The following is a 13,521-nucleotide window of genomic DNA, read 5'->3' as shown; positions in this document are numbered from 1 at the left end:
TATTTTTTTTTTATAGGATCAAGACCAATGTAAATAGAGGGCCAACTTTTCGGTTCGTTAATGCCATTGAATACATAACGGTTGGTTACTTCGATGAAATTAAGAAACAGAGAATCAAGGAGCATTCTAATGAAGTGGGAGGTTCAAATCTGTTGATATATCCAGTAGTGACACAGAAATTATGACATGTCACCACGACAGAACGGGGACTTGTCAACCCATACCAAAAACCTCAACGACTTATGATGCGCTTGATCGAGATGTTTTTTGTCGAAGGAGACTGGATATTAGATCTCTTTTCTGGCACAGGTATTCCTCGAACTAGGGTAACGATCTTGAGATAACCAATCCCTTTTTTTTTCGTTTGACAACTAAATCTTCTTGTTACTTACATCACAGGAACAACATCTGCATGTGCATTGAAGCTTTTTAGAAATACAGTTGCATTGGAGAAGGACGAGGACCAAGTTATATTTATTAATATGCGGATTAAGGCTTTGTGGGAGTGCCCAGACCAGGATGAGGAGGTCGGTGCAAAGAACCTCGCTAATACAGAGAGGTTTCAACTTGCTTCGCGAGAGCCTATTCCTCCGTTAGCCGGCGAACCGGGGGAGCTAATAGAGCTTGATGATGAGCTTATAGAAGATATTTTGTTGGCTCGGCTAACAGGGGAAACCAATGCACGTATAGCCGAAGACAGTTCTACACAAGATGATGAAGAAAATGATGTTAATGAATTGATTGCTATGTAATAGACTCTATGAAGAAAATGACACTGACGATTTGTTAGGATTTCACATTATTAATACAAATTTTGGGTTTTACCTAGTGGATTCTATTCTTTATAATCTTCTATATGTTTCAATTTTATTTTTATATACTTGGTTAGTAGATTTATGACATTGGTTTCACCGCGTGCATAGCTGACTACCAAATTTATGGAGAAACATGAATTAGTTTAAATTGAGGCTGATTTTGGTCCAAGCTAACCTTAACAGAACATGGCCCTATAATTGTTTCCATGACTGTCCATGTTGTTATTATGGATCTTTGTCTTCTATTGTTAAAACTATTATCTTTCTATTCCATTGCTGGTTAGATGGTGTAGTGTGTTGATAATGGTTCCAGTTGCGTTATCGTTCGGAGTTTGATCCTGTGTGAATCACCTAAGCAATAGAGTAGATCAATTTTAAATACAGGTATGAAAGCCTAATAGGTTTGTTATTTCCACGACATTATCCTAAAGTTCACTGCCTTACATTGTCCACAATTATATACATATGGTTTGATCCCATATGAACAAACTAAGGAATAGATTAGATCAACTTTAAATACAAGTATTGAATACTTTAATAAGTTAGTTATTCCAATCACTTATCCTAATGTGCACTATCCTACATTTTCCACAATTACATACATGCACGTTGTCGTGAAGATCCGTCACTACGCGCGGATCGTGAGGCGGAACCGCCGGGGTTCTGGACCAGAAGGATTTAGAGTCGATACAAGCTTTGGCGAGAAAGTACTTAAGATAGATTGGAAAAGAGAGAAGTTGAGATTACACGATCAATTTGATAACGAATTTCTTCCTCTTAATTTTCATAAAAAAAACCGTCCTTTTTCTCCTCCCCCTTCCCTCTTTTATAGATGATCTCATGCATATGATGCATGTGAGGGTACAAGACATGCATAAATTGCATGTTTGCCATTTGGCGCTTAAGTATTACATGTGGTGCATGCTAACCATGTCACTCATTTTAGCTCTCATGTATGAGAATTTACATGTAAAAGTACAATGATAGAAATATAATTTCAACTAAATACCATGGCTTAATGGTAAGCCATTTGACTCCTAGCTTGGAGGTGCAAGGTTCGAATCCATACTTGCCCTCCTTGTATATGTATATATATTTATATATTTATTTTATCTAGTCGCCGGTTCGCCGAATACCGTCGCCGGATACCGCCGCCGCATACCGGTGCCGCCGGTGCCGCATGCCGCCGCCGGATTGCGGTCGGATCACCGGTTCCATCTCCGGTCCAGTTTTGGTTGGCCAAAACCCTTTTCAAGTAGCTAGCCACCTCCACTCTAAGTTCAAGTTACCTTGAACTCTCTATGCTCCACACATAGACACAAAGATAATATCTTTTGCTCCACCTTATATATGATGAGAGCCGTATTTGTCGTGCCTATGTGGGATATCTCACAATTTTCTCTTTTCTTTTCACAAACTTTATACCCTCATATCTTGACATTTAGTTGTCCATTTCTCGTGTAATAAAGTGCATTCGAAACCTCCATCATTTTGTACTTTGATATTAAAATGTTATCTTCACAATTATTGTATTACGTGATTCATACTCGATTTTGTACGTTTAATGGGATTTTCACACTATTGCCGAAAATCTTCACGACAACGTATGGGTCAAAGTATAAATTATAACTCATTTTATTAGTATGGATACAAGTACACCTGATATTTTTGCAAAACTTACCTAATTAATATAAGTCTTTAAGTTAGTGTTTCCCTTGTCGCACAGTAGTGACATATTGAGCCATAGTTGAACTTTATTATGCCTACATTAACTTATCAACGTGTCTAAACTTGCATGATTTCTAATGATCTCCACTCGTAGATCTATCATGTATTTTTATATTTGCAAATTCTCATCAAGTTGAGGAACATGTGATACTAGTGCATCCAATTTTTGTAGAGAGGGTGTATTTGCTTCGTTTTAAGAAGATTCTACAAGTGGAATGCGCAATCCTTCCACTTGTGAACGCGAACATGTTCTGCTACAGAGTGAAGGATGTGTGTGAGTTTCGTACTAAGGCTCTCTAAAGGTAGGGAGGGATCAAGGGAGGAGAGATGGGCTTGAACATGTCGAGCATATATGTCAAAGAGCTCATGTGTGAAATGTATTGTGATGTCATGGCATGGTTGACTAGAGTTGGTGACGTTAGAGATATCACATTTTAGCTCAAAGTATAAGAAACTATGGTCCACGCCAATAGGACATGGGGCCACTCGGAAGGAGTTAATCATGTGGGTGGCTTCAGGGCGTCCTATTAGATAATCAATTGTGCTTTCCCCTCCTCCATGTGGGAAACATGTGAGCTCTTCCGAACCTGGCCACTTGGCTAAACCATTATATATGACCATATGGTGTCGATTGCCAAGTTCGAGCAAATGATGGCCAAAGCTCGTGGCGTCCGCACCTTGATCCTTTGATCTACGTGTGGTGCCTATGTCTAAAGGATTGACATTTACCATTTCTAGGTTTCTATTCATTTGAAATATTGTGCATTGTCGGGATTGGGTTCTCGCATTAAAGTCTCCTACAAGGAATACTTCTCCTTGGGAAGAATATCAAATTATGTCATCCGATAGAGGTTCATATGGGGAAGGCCCATGTGGCACTCCTTCATCAACTAATCTCGCCTCGCCAGCTAGATTATAACGAGAGCCTTTCGGGGGGAAGTAACAAATGGCGAAAAATATTGCCTTGTCCTTGCTTGTGGAGACTTTCACCCACATAAAATGAGCTTCTGGGTCTATGCTCAGTATTTCTATCCTATTATGTAGCTCCCTCCGAAACAATATTGCGACACCTCCAGATCCCCTGGTAGTGCATCGACGTGAGGTTTGTCTAAAAGCCGACTCCCAACGAAATCCTTTGACTCGTGGGAGTCCCCTATTTGGGCTTTGGTGTGTTTCTAATCGGCAAACTATATCTGATTCCTTTAATATCTCCTCTAGGTGGCCGGGGTGTGTCCAAAGTGCGTCGTTACAATTCTATAAGGTCATTGTATGTGTGTTTTCTATCACATGGGCCACACGTCGTCAATTAGTAGTGCGATCATTTATGATCACTCACCCATCTCGATAAAAGGCGTGATTCCCTTCTTTACGAGCTTGCATAACCTTTGGCATACAACTCTTGCGATGCTCAATTTGCATCTTGGTGAGGTCTTCATCGAGATAGATAGGGTCCCCACCCAATCCTCGAAGAATTGGTCTCTTCTTAAAGAAAGTGATTCTAGATTCTAAGTCTTTAAATTGAAGAACTAAGGCTCTCTTCCTAGTTGTGTTGCGTCCGGCCCTCCAAGCTTTGGTGATAGGTAGGGTCGTTGAGAGAGAGAGAGAGTAGCCATTTAGTATAGTTAGTGTGTGACCATACTCCATTGTGACACCCATTGTAAGTAGAGGTTTTGAAACACATTTATTAATATAATTGCGTGTTTTCACCAAGAGAAAGACAGAGACAGAGACAAAGATTATATTATCGTCTTCGGAGGTCAAATATGACCTATGAGACCAAAAATATTACATTTCATACGTGTGAAAGTGAGTAGTGACTCTCAATATTCAAGAACTTTACCAATGAATGTTGCAATCGAGAGTGCACATTGTGGTTGTGAGAGAAATTTGTGAAAGGATTGGGCTCAGTTAAAGAGATCTTGAAAGCATGGTCGAATATGATCAAAGGTAGAGCATTGTATCAAAGTGTGATACTCAGACTCACGAACTTGTTTAGGGCAAAGTGTGCATAGCCGACCACTCTCATCAGTTGTACCCTAACACCCTGTCTCAAATCGCAATGCATGTGAGCTAAGTCGCACGGAAGCAATGGTTCGAATGGCAAATAACAGGATGGGCGCTAACATATATCGATGTGTACGGTTTGAACCCCGTCCCGCAAAGAATATGGTTTTCTAGCTAGGTGCAACATGTGTAGTATAATGTGTGAAGTGTGAGCCTCCACATTTGTCCCATGTCATGATACATTGGTGTCGCAAAAATGCCTCATTTATAGAGGATTCAAAATCAAGAAGTAAAATGCTTATATTTTCAGTTTTACACGTCTTTCCCATCTACTAAGATCCTTTTCACACTTGTCAACATTTACTGTTTCCAAAAAATGCAAAGTGAGGGTCTCTCACCAGATAGGATCACATATATTTGCATCTTGAAGGCTTGTGGAGACACTAGAGCAAGGTATGTTGAACAAGGGAAATTGCAAGCAATAATTGAAGCCCGAGAGCTTTTTGATGAACTATTGTTGGTTGGAAATGTGGTACAATGGATTGCCATGTTATTGGGTTATATTGAGCATGGTAAGAATGAGGATGCAACACAACTCTATCCTCAAATGCTTCTGCAAGGTCTCTTACCTAATATGATGACATTTTTTGGTATGTTGAAAGCAAGTGGCAACATGGGAGAATTGGTAGTAGATATTGAAATGAAATTAGATTTTGAGATGGATCTTAGTTAAACGAAGGATCCATGGCTAGCCATTGTCTTACACAAGACGAGCTTCAAAAGGATAGTTGCTTCGTTTCCAACTATTTTGTAGGTTGTAGCTAATATGCCTTTTTTGAAACTAATGGAAGGATATTTTGTTTTGAAAAAAAAAACATTGTGCTATTATCATAACGTTTCAACTTGTCTCTTTATTGTGTTGTGATGTTCAAGGCAGATAAGGGACTATTATAATTTATAACATTGTGTGGAAGAAGTTCTAACATTCTACATGGAGAGCTTCCAATCAAACATTCATTGGAAAACCACAACACCAAAGTTGGGGAATCATTTATCCACTTACTTGTTACACCAACTCACAATCCCAACTTCATATACTTCGGAAGCCGTAGTTGACAATATTGAAGTGTTGACCCAAGTGATTCCTATTACATATTGAATTGAATATCACCACATTATTCCCTTCACAAAGCTTATGATATAGTATGACATGGCATTCTCTAGCATGTCAGGCGTAGGATTTCAAGAATGCAATAGGTGTGGAAGATGGGGTAGGTGTCATAATGTTGTTGACTGCCTCTTGACTACCAATGGAGCTTTCCAAATACGCAACAAATGGAGCCTTTGTACAAACATTGTACAAAATGCCGAATCACTTGAAGTGTATAAATATGAAAATGGAGTTCTAAACTTTAGGCTTTGCAACATTAATGTTTTGGTTAGATTATTTAGTTGATTCCTTAATAGCGTCACAACATTGACTAGGGTGCATTTTCCACTAGAGAATGATAACAATTACATTGGCCTAGAAAAGCTAAACCGAAAAACTACAAAGACATCTTAGAAAGAAATTGGTAATAATTGAATCATTCATAGAAGAATTGATAGAAAAAAAGCCCTTATGTGTACCTCTCTATGTAAGGCTATCTAGTGGAGACGAGAAGGTCATGCATTCAACCATAGATTATCCAATGGAATATACTAAATTAGTACATTAAGTGACATTTTTATTGGTAAGCCCTAATACCAAAGAAAGGGACAACATAAATAAGTGATACATTTTGTTGGCATCATTTTATATCCACTACAAATTATAATCATAGATGCCAGGTTTACGCTCTAAACACTTAAGGTCATGGCTTTATACGTGAGGCAAGTTGTCTAATCTTACAGTCTTTCATGTTTGTAATTTCAGGGCTTTACACTATGACTTTTTAGCTATCAAATTAAAAACTCGACCAAAGGTAGAAAATGATAGCATTGTGTTATAATTGGCAGAAATTTGAATTTACACAAAGATTAATTAAAACTACTGAGAAACTATAAGTTTAAGTTTGATTCTCTTATTACTTGAATATATATTTCAAAATTTAAAGTATACATTATTATGATTATTAATCAATTTAATTTAGTTGAAAATTTAGTGACATACATACCATGAAGCATAGTTTATATTGCATTGTTGCATATGATCTTAATTTGCTTTTTGCATTCTTATATAGCTTCCATGCTCATAGAATGCATCATCCAAAATACATATATGTATATAAATTTCTTTTCCTTGCATATGGATACTTGTAGGGAACCTAAAAACACAAGCATAGGGTGCATGCATACACAAAAAAGTATAGACAACAAAAGATAATCTTTCGAAGTTCTTGAGTGTGTGCCAAACAATAAATCCATCATTGAACCCACCCGATCCAACACTAAGATCAATGAAGAAGTAAAAGAATTTAAGAATGTATAAACACAAGTATAGGGTGCATACATACACAGAAAAGTATAGACAACAAAAGATAAAGTTTTGAAGTTCTTGAGTGTATGCCAAATAGTAAAAATCCATCATTGCCCTCACCCAACCCAACAAGTAAAAGAATTTTAAGGATGCATATACGCATTTATATTAAATGGCCCATTAATTATATGTGTATCAATATTTTAACACATTCAAGATAGCAGCCAACAAAATGAATAATGAACTTACATTATTAGATCCTGACAAGTAAAGAGTCAAGACATGCCACACTAGGGAAGAGTCGATCAAGAGATACTATGTAGATGATTAATATGTAACCATACAAATAACAAATCATACACATTTCACACGTGCACACACCAAATAACATTTGTTCACATCATTGGTCATTGTTATTGTTGTTGTAGTAGTAGTTTCTCATTTGCTTCTACTTGTTTTAGTTCTTCCTCTATTTCTTTTAGAAATGCATAGTGTTTATGTGAGGGTCCGATGGTATCTGGCACATCAACCGGGTATTGATCGATGAACTCCATCCATGGATTTAAACCTTGCAATGGTTTAACATCTCGTAAAACTTTCCACACCACGCTATTACACTTAAATCCCGACCCTAATGCCACTTGCCAAACTTTATCACCTTTCTTCAACCTCTCTTTAGCTTCACAGTAGGCCATTACATACCACAACCCACTACTTGATGTGTTACCAAACCTATACAAAGTCATCTTGGTGGGCTCGAGGTCATAATCAGATAAGGACAAGCTCTTGCCAATGCCTTCGAGAACCGCTTTCCCGCCCGGGTGGATACAAAAATGCGTGAACGCTTTCTTGAAATCGAGCGAGTATTTCTTTTTCTTCATATTGAACACCTTCCTTTGTATGGTATTCACTACGATCTTAAGGAGCTCGGTGAAGGGCATAAAGTTAGGGATGAGTTTCATGATGCTAAGAGTTAGAGCTTCGGATGCTACATTGAGCAATTTGATGCTTAGGGATATGCCCAAGAAACCATGTTCATCCTCCCTAGAGTAGACAACATTGTAGGATGTGTCACTAGCCGCTGTGGTTGTGCGGAATGACCCTAGAAGCTCGAACTTGGACCTCTTCCGATCTTTCTTCTTGTTCGACAATAGTAATGCGTAGGACCCACATCGGAAGATGCAATTTGTCACAAGCATTGACCGATCGTTCCCACAATACATGGTCGATGTGATATTCTCAGTTCCAACAAGGACCGCGAACTTGTCTTTATTCAGTCTCAAGAGATCTTTGGCAAGATCAAGTGCTATCATCCCTGCGGCACACCCCATACCGGAGAAATTGTATGTCTTCACATCCTCCCGCATTTTGTAACGATGCACAAGGTGTGATGTGAGAGATGGGCTGGGATAAAACATGCTCACATTGACAAAGAGGTAATCAATTTGTGAAGGATCAATTCCAGTCTTAAGAAGGAGCTCATCAAGAGCACCAAACATCATGAGATCCATCTCATCGATCACGTCATTGTGGCTTGGATGTTTTTGAGTGATCGTCTCACCAGAGGTATATCTTAACATGTAAGGGGGGCCATAGACATCATCACCAAGACCAGACTTCAACAACAATTTGAGTTGAAAGACCATGTTCCTAGGGGTGCATGATTGTCGAGCTCGCGTGACTTGTGCACATAGTTTTGTGCTGAGTTTCAACGAGTCATCAGGCCGGAAGGTGTGGTTTGAGTTTGTAGTAGAGGAGGGTGATAATGGACAAGATTGAAATTATTGTAGCCCAAAGCTCAAGCGAAGAAAATAGTGTCGATATGTGGATGGAATAAGTAATGGAAAGAGAGACGAGGAGGAAGAGGAGGATGGGGAGGAGGACATACGGTGCATATGCCTTGACAAAGAGCTTCACAATCAACATGTTGAATTCATGGGAAGATTCCCTTGTTCCATTTCTTGAACTTGTTCTTTCATCTAATGTTGGTGCAGTAGTAGTAGTAGTAGTAGTAGTAGTAGTAGTAGTAGTAGTAGTAGTAGTAGTAGTAGTGGAAGTTGTTGTTGAGCTAGTGTCATGTGGATGTGTGTGAGGAAGGACATGAACGCTTGTTTCCATGGCCTAAGCTTGATTCTATGGAGAGAGTGAGTGACTAATGGAGTGAGAAGTGAGAATTAAGAAAGAGACAGATACAGAGACACAGAGAGAGAGAGAGAGAGAGAGAGAGAGAGAGTGTGTGTGTGTGTGTGTGTGTGTGTGTTTTCTAGTGAGAATGAGCAAGAGAGTGAATGAGAATGAGTAGGTTTGTGAGGGAGATCTTAACTATTATCAATCATCACTCTCCTCCTCCCAATACCTCCCTAATAAAAGTGTCACAGAAAAGAGCTCTCCTCCTCTCTCAATATCCCTATAAAAAAGATGCCATGGAATAGACAAAAAGCTACCATTAAAGCATAGGCATCAAACATTTATTTTTCGGATGACCTAACTTCCTCAACAAATTTGCTAGGTAATGTTGATATTAATGATTGTCAATTGATACACATTGGAACTCATGTGGCAGCCATGCTCATTTTGGCGTTCTAGTTCACTTTTCCTTATCCAAACCAAAGAGTGAAAAGTGACCCATGTTTTAACCTAACATCCCCCCATACTTTTATGCGAATATAACTTGTCAATTTTAACCAAAGGCGGAGTCTTTCAATAGTCTACTTAAATATTCTTGATGTTATGTCACACTTCGCTACTCCAAACCATACTACATACCACTATCGAATATGTTTGACCATATGTTACATTTTGCTAGTAAAACCTATAGTTGATGTGTTTGTGAAGTACTATTTTTTCCAGTGAAATGTACATTGACATTGAGCTTTACTACAATCAACATTTACTTAGACGCAAGCTTGCGCCTCATTTTCTATATCGGCGAAATAACAATAAAGAAGTTCCCCTATGAACGACATCTTTTCCCATCATAAGGCTTTCAATACTTTCTCCTTTCTATTGTTCTTCATTTTTACGCCATAATTTTGACTTCTTTCAAGCTTATTACTGATTGCATGTAACATAGAATAAAATAATTGTATTCATAAACTTGAAGAACTTGTAATCTCATTGTTCACGTATAATAATGTAACTTATCATAGTTAAGCGTTAGCTAGAATATTTGTTTCATATGCTAAAACCCATAATGGCCTAACTAGAAACCAACAAAATTAAGGCATGTTGAAATTGTATGTCAAAGAACATTTCATATTAATGCATCAAATTGGTATTTTATGAAGATCCACGACATTTTCGTTATTTCTATATGTAATGTTGTGTTTATATATATAAAACATATATGCAACTTAGAACATCCAAAGACCTAATATACTTTGTAAGCTAACTTTTTAAGTTTCGTCCTTTTGTTGAAGCCTATGCCTAAAGGTTCTCGCAATATGTATACTTTGTGAGAGGCAAAAAATCCACTTGACAATGTGTTAGTGCAGTTCAGTTAAAAAACCCGGGTTTATAAGGTTTAAGTGGTTCAGTTTTTTGGTTACCTTTAATTTACTTTAATAGTATATTTATTTTTCGGTTTAATTAATGTTCTTTGTTTATTGATATAAATAATTTATCTTAAATGCTCAATAAATTTAAGGGTTTAATTAATATTGTTTTGTTTATTAATTAAATTAATTTAACTTAAATACTTATTTTATTAATTTAATTTAATTTTTTTAATTAATTTGACTTAAATGGTTAAGCTTAAGTTTTTGATTAAATGGTACAGTTTGGTTTCAACTTTTCTCAAAACTGTATGGATTAAATTGTTAACTTAAATACTTATTTAATTTAATGTATTTTTGTTTATTTAATTTTTAAAATTATTCTGAGTTAAATGGTTAAGCTTAAATTTTTTATTAAATGGTACAATTTGGTCTCAACTTCTCCAAATTGTATAGGTTAAATTGTTTGGTTTACCTTTTCCTTAAATTGTTAAGCTTAAAGTTTTTATTAAATGGTATAATTTGGTCTCAACTTCTCCAAAAATTGTTTGGTTTACCTTTTCCTTAAATGGTTAGGTTCAAGTGGCTTGAGAATTCATAAAGGGTTTGGTTTAGTTTATGTTTTTTGTAAATGGGTCTCTTTGGTTTCAAGACAAAGAAACCCATTCAAACCAAAACCGAACTGGGCCCATAGCTCACATAAGGTTATTCAGACTGTATTGTGAGACAAAGCTCTTATATTTGAACCTCTCTATGTGAAAATAATACACACATACATACTCACCCTTGTTTGTGGGGATTTCAGCTTGACATTTAATTATTATTTCTGTTGAATGAGACATCATACTTCACAAACTAGAGAGTGAGCCAGTAGAGAGAGAATGTGCTCATTACTAAATTGAATGGCTAAATATGACCCAATACCTTAACATAGGTTGCACATCTTCCCAATTAAATATTTTTTGAATATCTTATAAACTTTGCCAATTTTGCTTGATAGGTTTCTTTGACAAACAAATCATGGATCATTATTTACTCATCTCACATACATCCTACATCAAACAAGCAATCATGCCTTGTAGATCATTGATATCTATCACAAGATATATTCACCAACAAATCATAACACATACATCCTACATCAAACAAGCAATCACTCCTTGAAAATCATTGATATCTATCACAACATATATTCACCAACAAATCACAAGAAGAATACGTAAAGGCTTAATCGTGCATTTTGCTACTCCATTCAATCTTTAGTCAATTTTTGAACAAATAAAGCACAAACAACCTTGTATTAATCCTTTCCTTGACTTCTTTTCAACTTTTTGTATTTTCCTAAATATGTCTCAAATACTTTATGGTAGCATATTTAATGTATTTTGGTTTATTTCCGCAAAAAAACTAAAAAGATGGAGCATCCCTAAAAGTGTGTACATTATGATATTTCAAATGTTTGTACATTGGAATCCTCGACATTGAATACAAAGGGGAAATTTTAATGTCCACTATATCACTTGTAATAGAGGTATGTTATATTATTTGTGTTCCTACATAATTAAAAGGATGTAAGCCCCTTGAAAGAGCAAGATAAGTTGCTAGTGACAACCCAACATATTAAGGGGATAGCAAAAATGAAAAGGCACATGCGTGCTAGAAAAGAGGAAGAGAATGGGATGGAGAAAAATAAAGGTATGCGTAAATGGTCAAGAGTGAAATGGAATCCTCAATACAAAGTGACCCCCCCTATTGACTATTGGGCAACAAATCAAATTGAAACTGACATGCAAAAAGTGGTTCAAGGAAATGTGTGGGGTTGAGATGAAGAAGGACAACATGTGTAGAATCAATATCTATATCAATTGTGAGGACAAAGATCAAATCGTTGGACTGTCCTATATGCTGGTCGCGGGAAATAAGGAGCCCCACAACGGAGAAGAAGCACTCGGATGGTTGGAACAACAAATGGGTGCTCATGTAGATTCAACATATGGTACCGCAATAAGTGTGAAAATGAAAAGACAATGGAAAGATGCCATGATATGGAGCTCGAGCAAGGCGAACAAGCAAAGCATATGCTATATAAATGTGAAATTTAGGAAGCTGCCTCGAATGATCACGGAATTCATGGTATACCACCTTGAAATGGTGACACTAGAAGAGGATAATCTCCAAGATATGATCTTAGCGAACCTAGTGGAAGCTGAAAATGCATTGGTTAGGCCACTAAAGAGGCACGGTATATGCTGAAATGAATCTTAGCTTGCTAACATGGAATATACAAGGAATTGGTGGTAGCCAATTCCACATGAAGAAGAATGTATTAGTTGTTGAAATTCAGCAATGTACTGAGGCAATAGTGCCTAATGTGATCATGGTGCAAGAGCATCATCTAGATGGGGATAAGATCGACAAAATTGGAAACATCTACCCTGGGAGTTGGACCAATACATGGTTGGCAGCTATGGGGGACAGACAGATTCATGGGGGACTACTCATAGCAATGAAAGCTAAGTATAATGCAACATTCATAGACAGAGGATGTTTAGTAGAGGGTCGGGTTGTCTATATAAGGATAAAACACATATATGGGCACTTGGGCATACTGAACATATATGCCCCAAATTCTGCTACTGAAAGAAAGGAATTCTGGTTGCAATTAATGGACAAGAAACCGGATGCAGATCTGTGGATCATTGGAGGAGATTTTAATATGGTGGAGCAACAAGAAGATAGAAGCGGAAATGAAAATGGCACGGTGCAAGGGGTGGAAAAAGATGCATGGGATAAGTTTTGTTTAGCATATAATGTGATAGACTCTTGGAATGCATCTAACTTTCAGATGCAAAAAGAAAAATCTCTTCTATACTCTAGAGTAGGAGGAAGCGTTCATGGGAGGACAATGTCCAGGTTGGACAGATGGTATTTGGACCCTCAACTCATAGATATGAAAGGAAAATGCATAATCTGTCCTGGAACGATGTTCTCAGACCATGCACCAGTCCTGTTCCATATAAAA

General features: G+C 37.2%; 1 pseudogene; it reads right to left on the bottom strand.

Annotated features, from left to right (window-relative positions):
- Positions 1-7,295: 7,295 nt before the first annotated feature.
- LOC147862646 (3-ketoacyl-CoA synthase 1 pseudogene) lies at positions 7,296-8,731 on the bottom strand (annotated as a pseudogene).
- Positions 8,732-13,521: the final 4,790 nt, after the last annotated feature.

The sequence above is a fragment of the Azolla caroliniana genome, unplaced genomic scaffold, assembly GCF_043228905.1.
Source record: "Azolla caroliniana isolate FFs.n. ecotype wild unplaced genomic scaffold, voAzoCaro1.0.p SCAF_6, whole genome shotgun sequence".
In the NCBI taxonomy this organism is placed as follows: Eukaryota; Viridiplantae; Streptophyta; class Polypodiopsida; order Salviniales; family Salviniaceae; genus Azolla; species Azolla caroliniana.
The sequence above is the reverse complement of the archived record's forward strand: the minus strand, read 5'-3'. Positions and strand labels throughout refer to the sequence as shown.